The 13962-nt window shown below is 44.6% G+C and overlaps 1 long non-coding RNA gene and 1 pseudogene across 1 annotated transcript; one reads left to right on the top strand and one right to left on the bottom strand.

The window, feature by feature from the left end:
- Positions 1 to 1728: 1728 nt before the first annotated feature.
- On the bottom strand, positions 1729 to 3745 carry LOC136474410 (uncharacterized). Its single transcript, XR_010762920.1, has 2 exons — positions 2943 to 3745; positions 1729 to 1965 (listed from the first exon to the last, which is right to left on the bottom strand). It is a non-coding gene; the product is annotated as an uncharacterized lncRNA (long non-coding RNA).
- Positions 3746 to 4623: 878 nt separating this feature from the next.
- LOC136474408 (salutaridine reductase-like) lies at positions 4624 to 6339 on the top strand (annotated as a pseudogene).
- The last annotated feature ends 7623 nt before the right edge of the window (positions 6340 to 13962 follow it).

Raw genomic sequence — 13962 nt, 5'->3', positions numbered from 1 at the left:
TTTGAAGAATTACACCAACTATGCCACCTGGACTCTCTTGACAAAAGTCTCATTAGCTGCTATTGTCTGTAAGTGTGATTATTTTCTACTATTAAAGTGTGTATATATAAAGCTACATGTATATATATACATTATATATCCTCACACTATATTTTTATATATGCAGATATGAGATGACAGAGCTCAGAAAGAGAAAGGATAATGATGTTGGTTTCGTTGATCCAAATGTCGTATTCAAACACCCTAATCCCCCGTCTCAATGGAAAGCTGAACTCGAGAAAAATCTCATGAGGTTCTTAGTGAACCAACAAAACAAGGATATACTCTTCCCCTACAACTTCAAGTGAGTGTTAAATAATTAATGACGATTATATGGACATTTGTTCAATTATTTGCTTACTAGCTAAGCTATCTCCCATATATATACATATATGTTGACTCTAGTTAATGTCGATCATATTTGTGTATAAAAACATATGCAGCAATCACTGGATATTGATGGTCATCGATATGGCCAATAGTCGGTTGAGAATCTTAGACTCGTTAAGAAAAGAGCAAATAGAGTACCAAGACATGATAGATATTATCCAAGGGTAATATGGTCTCTCTAGCAACTATATATACCCCGATCTCTTAACTGCAACAATTATTAAAGACCAAATTAATGTTTTATTTTATTGGACGCAGTGTTTGGAAAAGTTTCATTGAGAATCGCCACATGAAACATTACAAAGCGCCACTGGATGTAATCGCACACAAAGTAAGTACTATCTACATTTATATATATATAATTCAATTAACACCGTGCATGCTTTCAATTCATCGGATCTTTTTTCTCGTAAAGGTGGGTTCTGAGGCAAGAACAGGGGAACAACTACTGCAGATACTATATTTGCGAGTTTATCAGGGCGTACACAAAAAGAACTCCTGAAGAGATCCTCAAAGTATGTTATATAAATATATTCATATATTCACAATTTCTTTTGTTGCTCATATATATAAGTAATCAAGTGACCAACACACACATATATATATATTAATACTTTTCCTTTAACTTTTATTGAAGACTCTATGATTGAACAAAAAATACGACGTGACCAACTGAAAGCAATTCAAGAGACCATAGCAGGATTTCTTAATGACCAGGTCCTCAACCCCGCTGGCGAGTTCTACAATGACGTAAACGAAACATGGAAGCCAAACTAGATGGAGTGATTTTGTTATCCCAAGGATATGATAGAATATACAATGCAACCTTTATTTGTAATATATATATATATACACATACATACATATTATATGTACATAAAATAACGTACAATATATGTACATGCATGTTATATATACGTTAATTTCATACTTTAGTTTGTACAAAATGTTCAAACATTATAAACGTGTAGAATATGTATATTATTAGTAGTGTAGAATGCGTATTCAAAAACCTATTCAAAAACCAAAACGAATCATCAATTGAAAATAGAAACAAAAAAAGAAAAAAAGGAAACCTTTAGTTCCGGTTGGTAATACCAACCGAGACTAAAGGGCCGCCCCACGTGGCCAGGCCAGGAGGCCCTTTAGTCCCGGTTGGTATTACCAACCGGGACTAAAGCTGCAACTTTAGTCCCGGGCACGAAACCGGGACTAAAGGAGGGGACCTTTAGTCCCGATTTGGTACTCCCGGTTCCAAAACCGGGACTGAAGGCGGTTGAGAACCGGGAGTATAGCCCGTTTCTCCACTAGTGATATGATGACTTCATTACAGTATGATTGCAATGTTGCTTACATCATCGATAACATTATTACAAAATGACCCATGGGTCTGAAAGAAAAACTCATAAACTACTAGCGAAAAGGGACGCCATCTCCACAGGAAGGTTGACCGGGGGTACACCAGCCTAACAATGACACTGTCTTTAGGAAACTCCGACTCCATCTTCTAGAAACTCCGTCTTCTAGTCCGAACAACTGGGTGGGGTAGCAAGGAGGACTAAGAGAAGGGTGAGTACATCGAAATGTACTCTGCAAGTGTAGGAAAAATATGACATGTGAGCCAACATAAGGAAAGGCTTACAAGGTTTGACACAAGCACTTAAGCGACACAGCCTATTTTCCTTAAAATCCTTAGCACCTATTTACTAAGTGAATTCTGCCTTCTCCTCGGAGAATCAAACCAACACTTGGATTCCATCCAAGCACCACACTTGGATCCCATCCAAGTTCCATCTGAACCATCCATCCTCAACCACCAAGATCCACTAATCTCAAAGAAGTTCAAGCCGCTCTTGACCGTGAACACGACTGATATACAGTTTTATACAATGCAGAGGTTGCACAATTTCACACTACCTAGGTGCTTAGCGGGGTCACACTACAAGGCCTTTACAAAGTTGCGGTTCCCACCCCTGTGCATTCACTAAGGATTCACTGATTTAGGCCCCCTCTTGTGCCACCTAACTCTCCACAATGCACAGAAATGGGCAGCTAATTACTTAGCCAGGGCCAGAGCCATATAGCCCTCGTGGATGCCCTGTTAAGTCGGGTTATAGGCTTCGAGAACCGGTCCTTAGAATCCAGGCAGAAAAAGCACAAACCCATTCCACCAATTCCAACAATCCACCATAAAACATTTACCCAAAATCTGGCAAAATACCACCACCAAGACTAACCATCCTGCTAGATTCCTATCCACCATGTTGCTAAAAGATTACTAACCCAAAGTTGCATAGATCATTAGTCAGTATTAACATTATAGCCTTCTCAACCCAAGACTGCAAGCTAAACATAGACTTCTACCCATTCAAACCGGGTTTCAAGGATGATATAACAAGTTCTAGTAAACCTTAACATGTGATTCAAATTATGACTCTGCATGCAACTAATGGTCTAACTACTCTGACTCAAAGTAAAACAAATATCGATGCAAGAGGGTCAAGGACACTTGCCTTCAAAAGCTATTCTTTCCTTCTGATCAACACTTATTCTTCTTCGAGAGCGAGATAGCAACCATAGGAACAAGAATGACAAAAGAACCCTAAAAATAGTACATCAATCATAAGAAAATATACTATAAACAGTTCTAACGTGTAGGGCTTGTTTCTACGATCCCGTGAGCGCAAAAACCACTAAAAACGGAGCTACCATTGAAAAGTTACAAGCTTTTGAAGTTTTAGGAGCAAAACTGTAAATAAAAGGATGACTGGTGATGTGGCGATCTCTGATTTGCTGTAGGAGGCTGACATGGCGAGGCGGGTTGACTGTGTTGACCATGGGTCAACACGGAATCTGGACTATCCGTAGAAGATCGGATGGCACTAGGAGCATCTCCCTCCTCTGTTTTGTTGCCGCGCAGGGGAAAAACCACCGCACGGCGGGCTCGCCGGAGCTCGGCCGTACCGGCGTTCCGGTGATCGGAGGTCGACGGCGAGCGGCGGATGAGGGAGAGGAGTACAAGGCGAGTTATCCGGTGATGCTCTCTGTCGGCGGGAGGGTCTGGGCGGCTGGTCCATCGAGAGGAGCGGGGCTCGGCGGCCATGGAGGCACGGCGAGCTCGGAGGGGTCTGTGGCCGTGGATTGATGCCATGGCGTAGTTGGGCAAGCTTGGGGTGTCCTTGCGAATCCAAGGGAGGAAGAATGAAGGCGGGGGAAGCTTTTTCTGTGGAGATCGGGAGCTCGACTCGAGGTCGGCTATGGCGGTGGCGGTGGCGAGTGTGGGCGCTGCGGTGCGGGAGAGAGAGCGCGGAGCCACTGGGAGCGGTGAATCGGATGAGGCGCGCCACCGCGGAGATTGGGCGCCATTTATAGAGGGAAAGAGGGCAGTAGGGGCCGAGTCACGAAGCTCGCCAGCTCGGGTACATGCCGTCCATGGCGGCGGGTGCGGACTTGACCGAGCTGGGGGAGAAGAGAGGAGGGGAGAATCTGGTGATGCGCGGCGCGTGGATCTGGATCGGGAAGGAGGGGAGGAGCTCGGTCCGCGGCTTGCTCGGTCGCGCGGTCGGGCTCGGTCCTTGCGGGTGCCGACGATGGTGGAGGGGAGAAGCAGGAGGTAGGAGGAGGCTCTGACGGGTGGGCTCCACCTGGCAGTCGCTCAGGGACGGGCTGCAGGCTGCCCTACTGGGCCTTAGCCCAAGGAGGCAGGGGCGCGGGCGGTGGGCAGGCCTGGTGGCTGACGAGGTCCAGAAAGAGAAGAGAGAGCGGGAGGGGAGCTGGGCTGCGGCCCAGGCGAAGTGAGAGAGGGCGCGGGAGAACAGGTTGGGCCGGCCTGAGAAGGGAGGAGAGGGGTTTAGCCTTTTCTTTCAATATAAATCTATTTTGAAGTTCAAATTCAAAAACTTTTGAGCCAAACTTGTTTTTCAAATGATTTATGAGTTTTGGAAATTGAAACTATATTTTGGAGATAAAACTTTTGAATTTATTTTTAGATAAACATTTAAATACTTTATTGGTAGAAATAGAATAAAACATATTCAAGGCTTAAACGAGATTTTGAAATTCATTTTTCACACAATAAAAATTAATGCAAGACATTGTTTTAGAAATCACAACTCTTGTCTCTCCACAAACTCTCTTAACATCGCTTTAGAAACAACACACCTAATTCGCACAAAATCAGCTCTCCAGTCATACATGGAAGGAAACGTATGCGGGCAATATGAAAAAGAGTGAGCATTTTGGCATCTCTGTTTTCTTCTAAAATATATATACTCTCATTTAGAAAAATAGCTGTATATAAGCAATTTATATTCCAAGGCAAAAGTACATATGATAAATTTATTCATAGATATTCATTTGATGTGTATCCTAAAGCATTGAGGATTCTTTTCTTTTAGGGTTGCTGTTGTTACTGGAGGGAACAGAGGAATTGGATTAGAAATATGCAGGCAACTTGCTTCCAAAGGAGTCACAGTAGTACTGACAGTGAGGGACGAGAAGAGGGGTGCAGAAGCAGGTAAAAAATCTTGCAGCGCAGGGGCTATCCAACGTCCTGTTTCATCCACTGGAGGTTGGAGATCTCTGAAGCGCAGTACGTCTTGCTGACTTAAATGCCTCTGTTCGCTTGGCTAATAAGCTATGACTGAAAGTACTGTTGGACTGATTTGTTGTGAGAGAAAAATACTATTCATTGGCTGAAAAAAGTACAGGCTTATAAGCCAAACGAATAGGGCGTTATCAGGGAGCAGTATGGCAAGCTGGATATATTGGTATTGCCTCGTGTTTCTTTTCCAACATCACGAGTACATGTGAAGGATGTTGTTTCTGAATTTATCTTAAATCATATGTTGGTAGTCACTAGTTTGATACTTTGATTCTTTGCAGGTCAACAATGCAGGAATTGTCGGGACAACAACCGAGATCAGCGACCCAGAATCTTTTAAGCAAGAGGTTAGCTAGCTAGTTTATGTAACTTCATAAGCATTTCAACTGTCACTTCCAATTAGTTATCTTTAGAAAGTTCTAATATATTTATCTTCTTGATATATAGCTTTCGACACTAGCTAACAACTGTTTTCTGCATGTAAATAGCTTGCAGATATGGATATCATGGAAAAGCTTGAATGGATCAGGAAGCACACTACGGAGCCTTACGACAAAGCAAAGGAGTGCTTGATTACAAACTACCATGGCACTAAAATTGTCACAGAAGCACTTCTTCCTCTCCTACAGTTCTCATCCCATGGAAGGGTTGTAAATGTATCATCTCATTTTGGACTGCTCAGGGTAATGCCTTGAATAAATGGCAAAATACAGATACTAGAACTTGATTTAATAGTTAGACCACACTGCTTTCAAAAAAATACTAATCCTTCTACATGGCTTCAGTTTCTCAGTGGTGAGGAACTTAAAAAGGAGCGCGTTCAGCTGGCTGGCCGACTGGGGCTGGGCTGGCCAGCGTACTCACAGCGATACTGTTCATGTGAACAGTGTTTCCAGAAACAGTGTTTTCCCTCATCAATCAGCCAGAACAGTATTTTGGCTTATTTTTCAGTCCTGCCGAACAACCCCATTGACAGCCTATCTGTACAGAGATTAGATGAACTGTCAGAATTTTTCCTTAAGGACTTCAAGAATGGGCAACTAGAACCCCATGGGTGGCCGACTGAAGGAGGGTACCCTACATATAAAGTGTCCAAGGCTCTTGCCAATGCTTATTCGAGAATCATTGCAAACGAACTATGTGTAAATTGTGTGCATCCCGGCTATGTCAGTACAGACATTAACTTCCACACCGGAGATCTCATGGTCGAGGAGGGCGCAAGAGGAGCTCTGATTCTTGCTTTCATACCCAAGGGAGGCATGACCGGAGCGTACTTGAACTACACAAAGGTTGCATCCTTCGTGTAACTCTTATGTTGGTGATCGGCCATAGGATGGGCCCCTCATGTTTGTTTCAAACACACAAAAAGGGTTGCCATATAACACAATTATTGCATATATATAGTACTAGCCTATCAACCTATTGTACGATAGCGCGATAATTGAAAGAAATGAATGTATAAGAATATAAGACAACTTTGTAACAGAATCACCATACAAATGATAGACATTTAGAATGAAGACATAGTTTTTTACATGATTGGCCTCTTATGATGCACAAACATAATTGAAAATTTATTCTTCAAAGTTTAGAGAAACATGACTTCATCTCCAATTAATGTGATATTTATTTAGGAAACTGCTTTGAGTACAATTACTTTGCAAATTTTTGTTCGGGCTTTGCATTTAGTCATGTGACTTTTGGTCCAGTTTTGACTCAAAAAGCTAGACCTGCATAGGCAATGAGGTAACCAAAGCCTTAAATGAAGTCCATGCTGGAGTGTGTGCTACACACGAAACTAGATCCAAACTACACTACTCGCTAAAACATTTTGGTTACTATTGGCCTATAATATTTGATGATTCCTTGAGATTTGTAGAAAGATGCCATGAGTGTCAAATACATGGTAATTTTATACATTAACCGCATAACCGTCTCATGCGACCAATAATATGTCATGACCTTTTGAAATTTAGAAAATGAATGTAGTAGGGCCGATAAATTCTCCGTTCTCTAAGGGCCACAAATTTAACCTTGCCGTGACTGATTACTTCTCTAAATTGGCAGAAGCCATATCACTAAAAGAGGTCAAAGTAGAAAATGTAGTTAACTTTATAAGAACCAACCTCGTATAGATATGTTTTGGCTCAAATGATATCTAATAATGGTCTAGCAGCTGAGCCCCATGGTTGACATATCAGAAAATGCCATATATCCTCTCTCTCTCTCTCTCTCTCTCTCTCTCTCTCAAACACAAAAAACTATAATGGGGTCCCAACCCATGAACCGAAATTGCAGGAGATTGGACCTCCACATTTGTTTTTTCTCAAACCAAACATTATCTTAGAAAAATATATAGAAATATTTTTTGGATATTTTCCTATATTGACATACATAGGTAACTTAGATTTGAAGGTTACTTTAGTTTTTCTAATAATAGCGGAGGTGGCTAATGTAGAAGCAAACTAGAGAACTGTTTTATATTATTTTTCATAATGGCATATAAGATTAATTTAAATGAAGATTAGATATTACTTTATATTATTTTACATAATAAGAATGGTAAGCAATTGAGATCAAGATTTAGGGATTACCATTTTTTAGAATTACACATAACAATGCACACGCTCACAACGCACGTACACTCACCTCTATGAATACACACACACAAACTCTATTCCTATGAGCATCTTCGAAGACTGAGCCAACAAAACCTCAAAATTGCCTCGCTATCCACAGGAACGTCGCCTACCATTGAAAGCACAAAAAGCTCTTAAATCCTAAAAGATTCGCTCCCACTAGGAGTCAAACCCAGGACCTGGGTGCTATTGAGGCTCCTATAACCCGTAGGCTACATGCCCTTTCGCATTTAGGGAGTACCCTAGATTGTTTTTATAATGCTAGAGACATGCGTCTTTTTGAGAGAAAAAAGGCTAGATCCTATGAGCAACGACTATTATTGCGGATGATGACAAAGTCTATTGAACATATGGTTTTTTAGATAATTTCTAACATTTGTTTTTTTTTCATAGCACGCTTAGTGAGGATTGACCTAGAGTTTTTTTAGTCTTCAATTAGTACGCCTATATGTTACTGTCTTTGTCTTAGAAAACTTGATGTTCTAGGATTTAAAACATGTCCTGAAAAACTTGTTTTAACTCTTGATAATAGATTGGGTCAACTTGAGATTGCGGCTGCATGCCTCTAAGGGTGTGTTTGGTTTGAGGACAAGGTGGATGGGATATGGCCATCCATGGAATTCGGGATATGGATATCCATGTTGTCTGTTTGGTTGGATGGATAGGGTGAGTCATTTTTCTGTTTGGTTGGATGGATGAGATTGCATGAGATTAGAATACTTGACTAATTATATCTATTATTTAAAAATAATAACAACTAATTATACCCTAATAAATATGCACTGACACTAATCTTGTCATTATAATCACTAATTAAAAATAAAATATGTTAATTAGAACTATATTACTCTAATTGTCACACAAAACATGCGCTAATCAACATGTGGATATCCTCACCTGCCAGATTTTTGCGGGCCAGGATATCCAGCATCTACCCAGAATATTCCATGTCGTAGATATCCATGTTCAGCTTGTCCATCCAACCAAACACCATGTATCCATAGATATCCATGTCCCATCCATGGATATCCATGGAACCAAACACACCCTAAGCATTTCTTTCCTTAATTAATATGGTTCACCGTCAATTAATAGGGGTATGTTGTAACTTCCATTAAGCACTAATCTATCCTTAAAATTCTAAGACATGGAAGGAGAAAGTAAAAATTAAAGCTGAGAGTTCGTTAAGACCTCTGACTAGTAATGGTAAAATTTATTTTTAGAAAAAGCCCCTAAATTTCCACTATGGAAACTTTTGCTATCCTGCCTGTGGCGCTTTCTTTTATCTCGATTGTGATGAACTGTCCATGTTTACCTGTCTGATCTGTATCTGTGCTGCTCGGTTCCCTCACCTGCTTATGCTAGTCATAACAACAGGTCCTGTTCCACTATTTTATCTTGCTATTAAATGAATACTCGCAATTGGAACATCTTATGTTGGAACATTCGTGGCATCAATGCATCAGAGAAATGGGATGCGGTGCGAGATAAGATTGAAGAAAGCGCTTGTTCAGTTATCTGTCTTCAGGAAACAAAGAAAGAAAATTTGATATTTGTTTCATCAGAAAGTTTGCTCCACGCCGTTTCGACAAGTTTGATTTCATCCCTTGAGTGGGTGCTTCTGGAGGCATTCTGGTCCTCTGGAATAGTGCTATTTTTTGGGCCTGGTTATTGACAAAAGAAGCTTTTGGCATCACAGTAAGTTTCAGTTCAGTGCATGACAATCAAACCTGGAAGCTAACAACTGTTTATGGACCATGTGATGGCCCTGCACGCACAGAGTTTGTCAACTGGTTCAGGGATCATGATATCAGTGACTCCGAAAACTGGATCTTCCTGGGCGATTTCAATTTTTATAGATCATTAAGTAATCGCAACTGGTGGTAATCTCGCTGACACGCTTATCTTCAATGAAGCAATTGGTGATTCGGGGTTAGTTGAGTTACCGCTGAAGGGGCGCGCCTTCACCGAGAGTAACATGCAGTACAACCCATTGCTGGACCAGCTTGACTGGTTTTTCACGTCCATCAACTGGACCCTAGACTTCCCTAACACAGAGGTTCTCCCCCTAGCTAAGATCACGTCCGATCATATACCATGCAAAGTGGCGATCAGTATAAAAATACCCAAGACAAGTATGTTTCGTTTCGAGAACTTCTGGGCAGAACAAGATGACTTCTTGGACATAGTATTTCACTGTTGGGACTCTGTGCCTATGTTGACTGATAGTGCCCAAAATATTTGGGCGAAGTTCAAAGCACTGAGAGCCAGATTAAAGGATTGGAGTAGGCATCTCTCCAACCTAATACTCTTAATCAACAACTGTAATAGAGTCATTTGCTTCCTTGATACACTGGATGACATAAGAGGTTTCTTCAACCCTGAGGCCAATCTGAGGGCTGCACTCAAGAGACAGCTGCAAACTTGGTTGCACTATAAAAATCTATACCGGAAAAAGCGTTATACGGTGAATCAAATCAGGTTCGGTGATGAATATACAAAATTCTTTCGTGGCATGGCAACAGTATCATACCGTAGAAATACCATCTCACAGATTATGAATGAGCAAGGAGTTTGGATACAAGACCATGACAGTAAAGCAGGCCTTCTTTGGAGCTCGTTCAGAAATCGCATGGGCACCACGTCCTCGCCCACTATGCTCTTCGACCTTGCAAATTTGGTCACACCATCAATGATCTAGATATGCTTGCTGCACCCATCCTTGATGAAGAGGTGGACTCGGTTGTAAAATGCATGCCCACTGACAAAGCACCAGGACCTGATGGGTTCAATGGTTTTTTCTGAATAAATGTTGGCAATTCATTAAAGGTGATTTCTACTCTGGCCAAGCAAATCTGGAGTGCATCAACACCTCCTGTTAGATAATCTACTGCTTCCTTGTATGAACATACAGCAAGAGAAGGTGGCCCCGAAAAGGCTCCCTGCTGTGGTACTGTAGCCGCTGTAGAAGGCAGGCGCTGAACGGCTCTCCTGCCTCACTGTAGCCACATGTAGGGACATGCGCAGAAGTCAGTCCTACTGTGTTATCTAGTGACTGTAGCAGCATGTTAGCTGTACTAGGACTAGATGGATAGAGTTGTATAAATAGTTTGCCACTGCAACTCAGTAAAGAGAGTTCAGATTTGCCATCTCCTATACAGGGCTCCGGCCAACACTGGTGCTTGTACTGTGTGTGTATGCTCTGTTCTCCCTCTTCTATCTCTAGCCATAGTGTGTGTAGTCGGACAATGCTTGTTCGTGGTCGGCATAGCTAGTGAGTGCTCGGCACCACTAATGGGTGCTCGGCCAGACTAGTGAGTGGTCAACTCACTTGAGTCGATGATCTTGTGGGCCAACAAGTGATATCAGAGCCGTACAAGCACTATCGCCGGACTAACCGCTGGTGATGATGGACGGTTCGAAGATGGGGGACAGCAGTGGCACTACTGTGGTGGCCTAGCCACGACAGAAGGTCGTTGTTCGCACAGTGCGGGAGGTTAGTGGCACTAGTTGGCCGACGCTGACTCGCACCAACTATGGAGAGTGGTTGGTGACTATGAAGGTCAAGCTCAGAGCCTGACGGCTCTAGAATGCTGTTGACAAGGGCACCGACAATGAGGAAGATGACATGTCAGCGTTGGAAGTTATCCTCGCTGCTATACCGGCAGAGTACAGGGAGCCGTTGTGGGCAAAGACCTCTGCTAAGGAGGCATAGGAGGCTATTGCGGTGATGCACGTCGGTTCCGACCACGCAAAGAAGGCGACGGCCCAGCTTTTGAAGCAGGAGTACGCCAACCTCAAGTTCAAGGATGGTGAAACGGTGGAGGATTTCTCCCTCCGCCTGCAGACGCTCATCAGCAAGCTGAAGAGCCACGGCGTCACCATTGATGAAGAGGAGGCGGTCTCTAAGTATCTCCTCAGGTCCTGGGTTCGACTCCCCGTGGGAGCGGATTTCAGGCTGAGGTTAAAAAAATCTCCTCGCCCGTCCCCATGTGCCAAAGCGCAATGGAAGGCTCCGGCCCGGTTCTCACAGGGTTACAGCGCCTCCTGCGTCAGGATGGGGGCAAGGGTTCGAGGGTTTTCTTGATCTGTGTGAGAAGATCTTCTTCTTAAACGGAAAACCCAGGGGCCGTCATAAGCCCCCGTAGGTCGAGTTTTTTTTAAGTATCTCCACTCCGTGCCAACAAAGTACATCTAGATCGCTCTCTCCATAGAGACAATGCTAGACTTGTCCACCCTCACCATTGAGGATGTGACAGGGCGTCTGCAGGCGGTGGACAAGCGCCTGGAGCAGACGACAGCAACGAAGGACAGCGGCAAGCTGCTGTCGACAGAGGAGGAGTGGGCTGCTCGGAGGAACTCTGGGGTAGCCTCCTACAGCCACGGTGGCGATGGCAAGCGCCGCGGCAAGGCTTCTTCGGAGAAGAAGAAGTAGGTCGATCCCAACGCCTGCCGACGCTACGGGAAGACGGCCATTGGGCATGGGAGTGCCCAAATCGCAAGCAGGAGAAGAAGGCTAAGGCTCATCTAGTGCAAGTTGATGATGATGATAAGGCCACTACCCTGATGGCGATGTTCTGTACACTACACGACATCGAGGCCGAGGAGAAGGTAGAGGCGACGACGGTGGAAGGACCTGGGAAGGCCCTAAAGGTTGTCATCCTCGATGAACCACGTGCCCAAGTCCACCTCAGATGTATGGGCGCCGACCAGGAGCAGCGGTGGTACCTAGACTCTGGCGCTAGCAACCACATGATAGGCTCCAAGGCAGTCTTCTCTGAGCTCGATGATGATGTTACCAGTACGGTGAAGTTTGGTGATGGCACAAGTGTGGCAATCCAAGGGCATGACACCATCATCTTCAGGTGCCAGAATAGGAAGCACCATGCGCTAACGGATGTATATTACATCCCTCAGCTGTATTCAAGCATCATCAGCATTGGTCAGCTGGATGAGCGCGGTAGTGAGGTACTGATCAAGGACAGAGTCCTTAGGATCAGGGACCAGGAGCAGCGACTTCTTGCCAAGGTGAAGAGGTCCCAGAACCGGTTGTACCTGCTTGACCTAAAGGTAGTGGAATCGGTGTGCCTAGTGGTAAGGACTCCGAGGAGCCATGGCTGTGGCATGCCCTGTTTAGACATCTCAGCTTCGACACACTTGGTCAGCTGGAGAAGATGGTCTGAGGGCTACCCCACATCAAGCACGGAGGCGAGCTATATGACAGTTGCCTGGTCGGGAAGCAGAGGAGGCTACTATTCCCAAAGGTGGCCAAGTATCGCGTGAAGGACGCTCTTGAGCTCGTCCATGATGATCTCTGTGGGCCGATCACACCTGCTACAAATGGTGGTCGATGGTACTTCCTCCTGCTCATGGATGATTGTAGTCGCTACATGTGGCTGCAACTCCTAATGAGCAAGGACAAAGTGGCAGCGGTGATCAAGAAGTTTAAGACGTGCGTGGAGGCCAAGAGCGGTAAGAAGCTTCGCACGCTGAGGACTAATCGTGGAGGTGATTCACTTCGATGGAGTTCGCTGCGTACTGTGTGGATCAGGGTGTGGTGCGACACCACACCGCGCCGTACTCACCACAACAGAATGGCGTGGTGGAGAGGCGGAACCAGACGGTGGTTGGTATGGCTCGATCCATGATGAAGGCCAAAGGCATGCCGATAAGGTTCTAGGGTGAGGCGGTGACTATGGCGGTGTTCATCCTCAACCATGCTTTGACCAAAGCCCTGATGGGCAAGACGCCGTTCGAAGCTTGGTATGGGCACAAGCCGAGCGTGTCCATCCTCCGGACATTCGGCTGCATCAGCCATGTCAGGAAGATGAAGCCGATCCTCACCAAGCTAGAGGACAGGAGCACACCGATGGTGTTCCTAGGCTACACGGAGGGTACCAAGGCATATCGGCTCTACGACCCACACGGAAACAAGGTACTTTGTCTCGTGCGACGTAGTGTTCGACAAGAAGGCGGTTTGGGACAAGAAAAGTCCAAGCACGGGGGAAGCTGGCGGCTTCACTAGCACTTTCGTTGTCGAGCACCTGGTCATCCACAGTGGTGGAGATGCTGGGGAAGAGGTGCCAAGCACTTCGAGAGGGGTGCCGAGCACTCCAGTGATAGAGCCGAGCACTCCTAGGGCAGTGCCGAGCACTTTAGAAGGGATGTTGAGCACTCCGAGAGGAGTGCCGAGCACTCCTAGAGGGATGCCGAGCACGCTAGGAGTGGTGCCAGGAGGTTCTACAGTGGTGGCGACCACTCTAGGATGGGTGCTGAGCACTCCCATAGCGG

Source organism: Miscanthus floridulus, chromosome 8, assembly GCF_019320115.1.
Source record: "Miscanthus floridulus cultivar M001 chromosome 8, ASM1932011v1, whole genome shotgun sequence".
In the NCBI taxonomy this organism is placed as follows: Eukaryota; Viridiplantae; Streptophyta; class Magnoliopsida; order Poales; family Poaceae; genus Miscanthus; species Miscanthus floridulus.
This window is presented reverse-complemented; position numbering and strand designations above follow the sequence as displayed.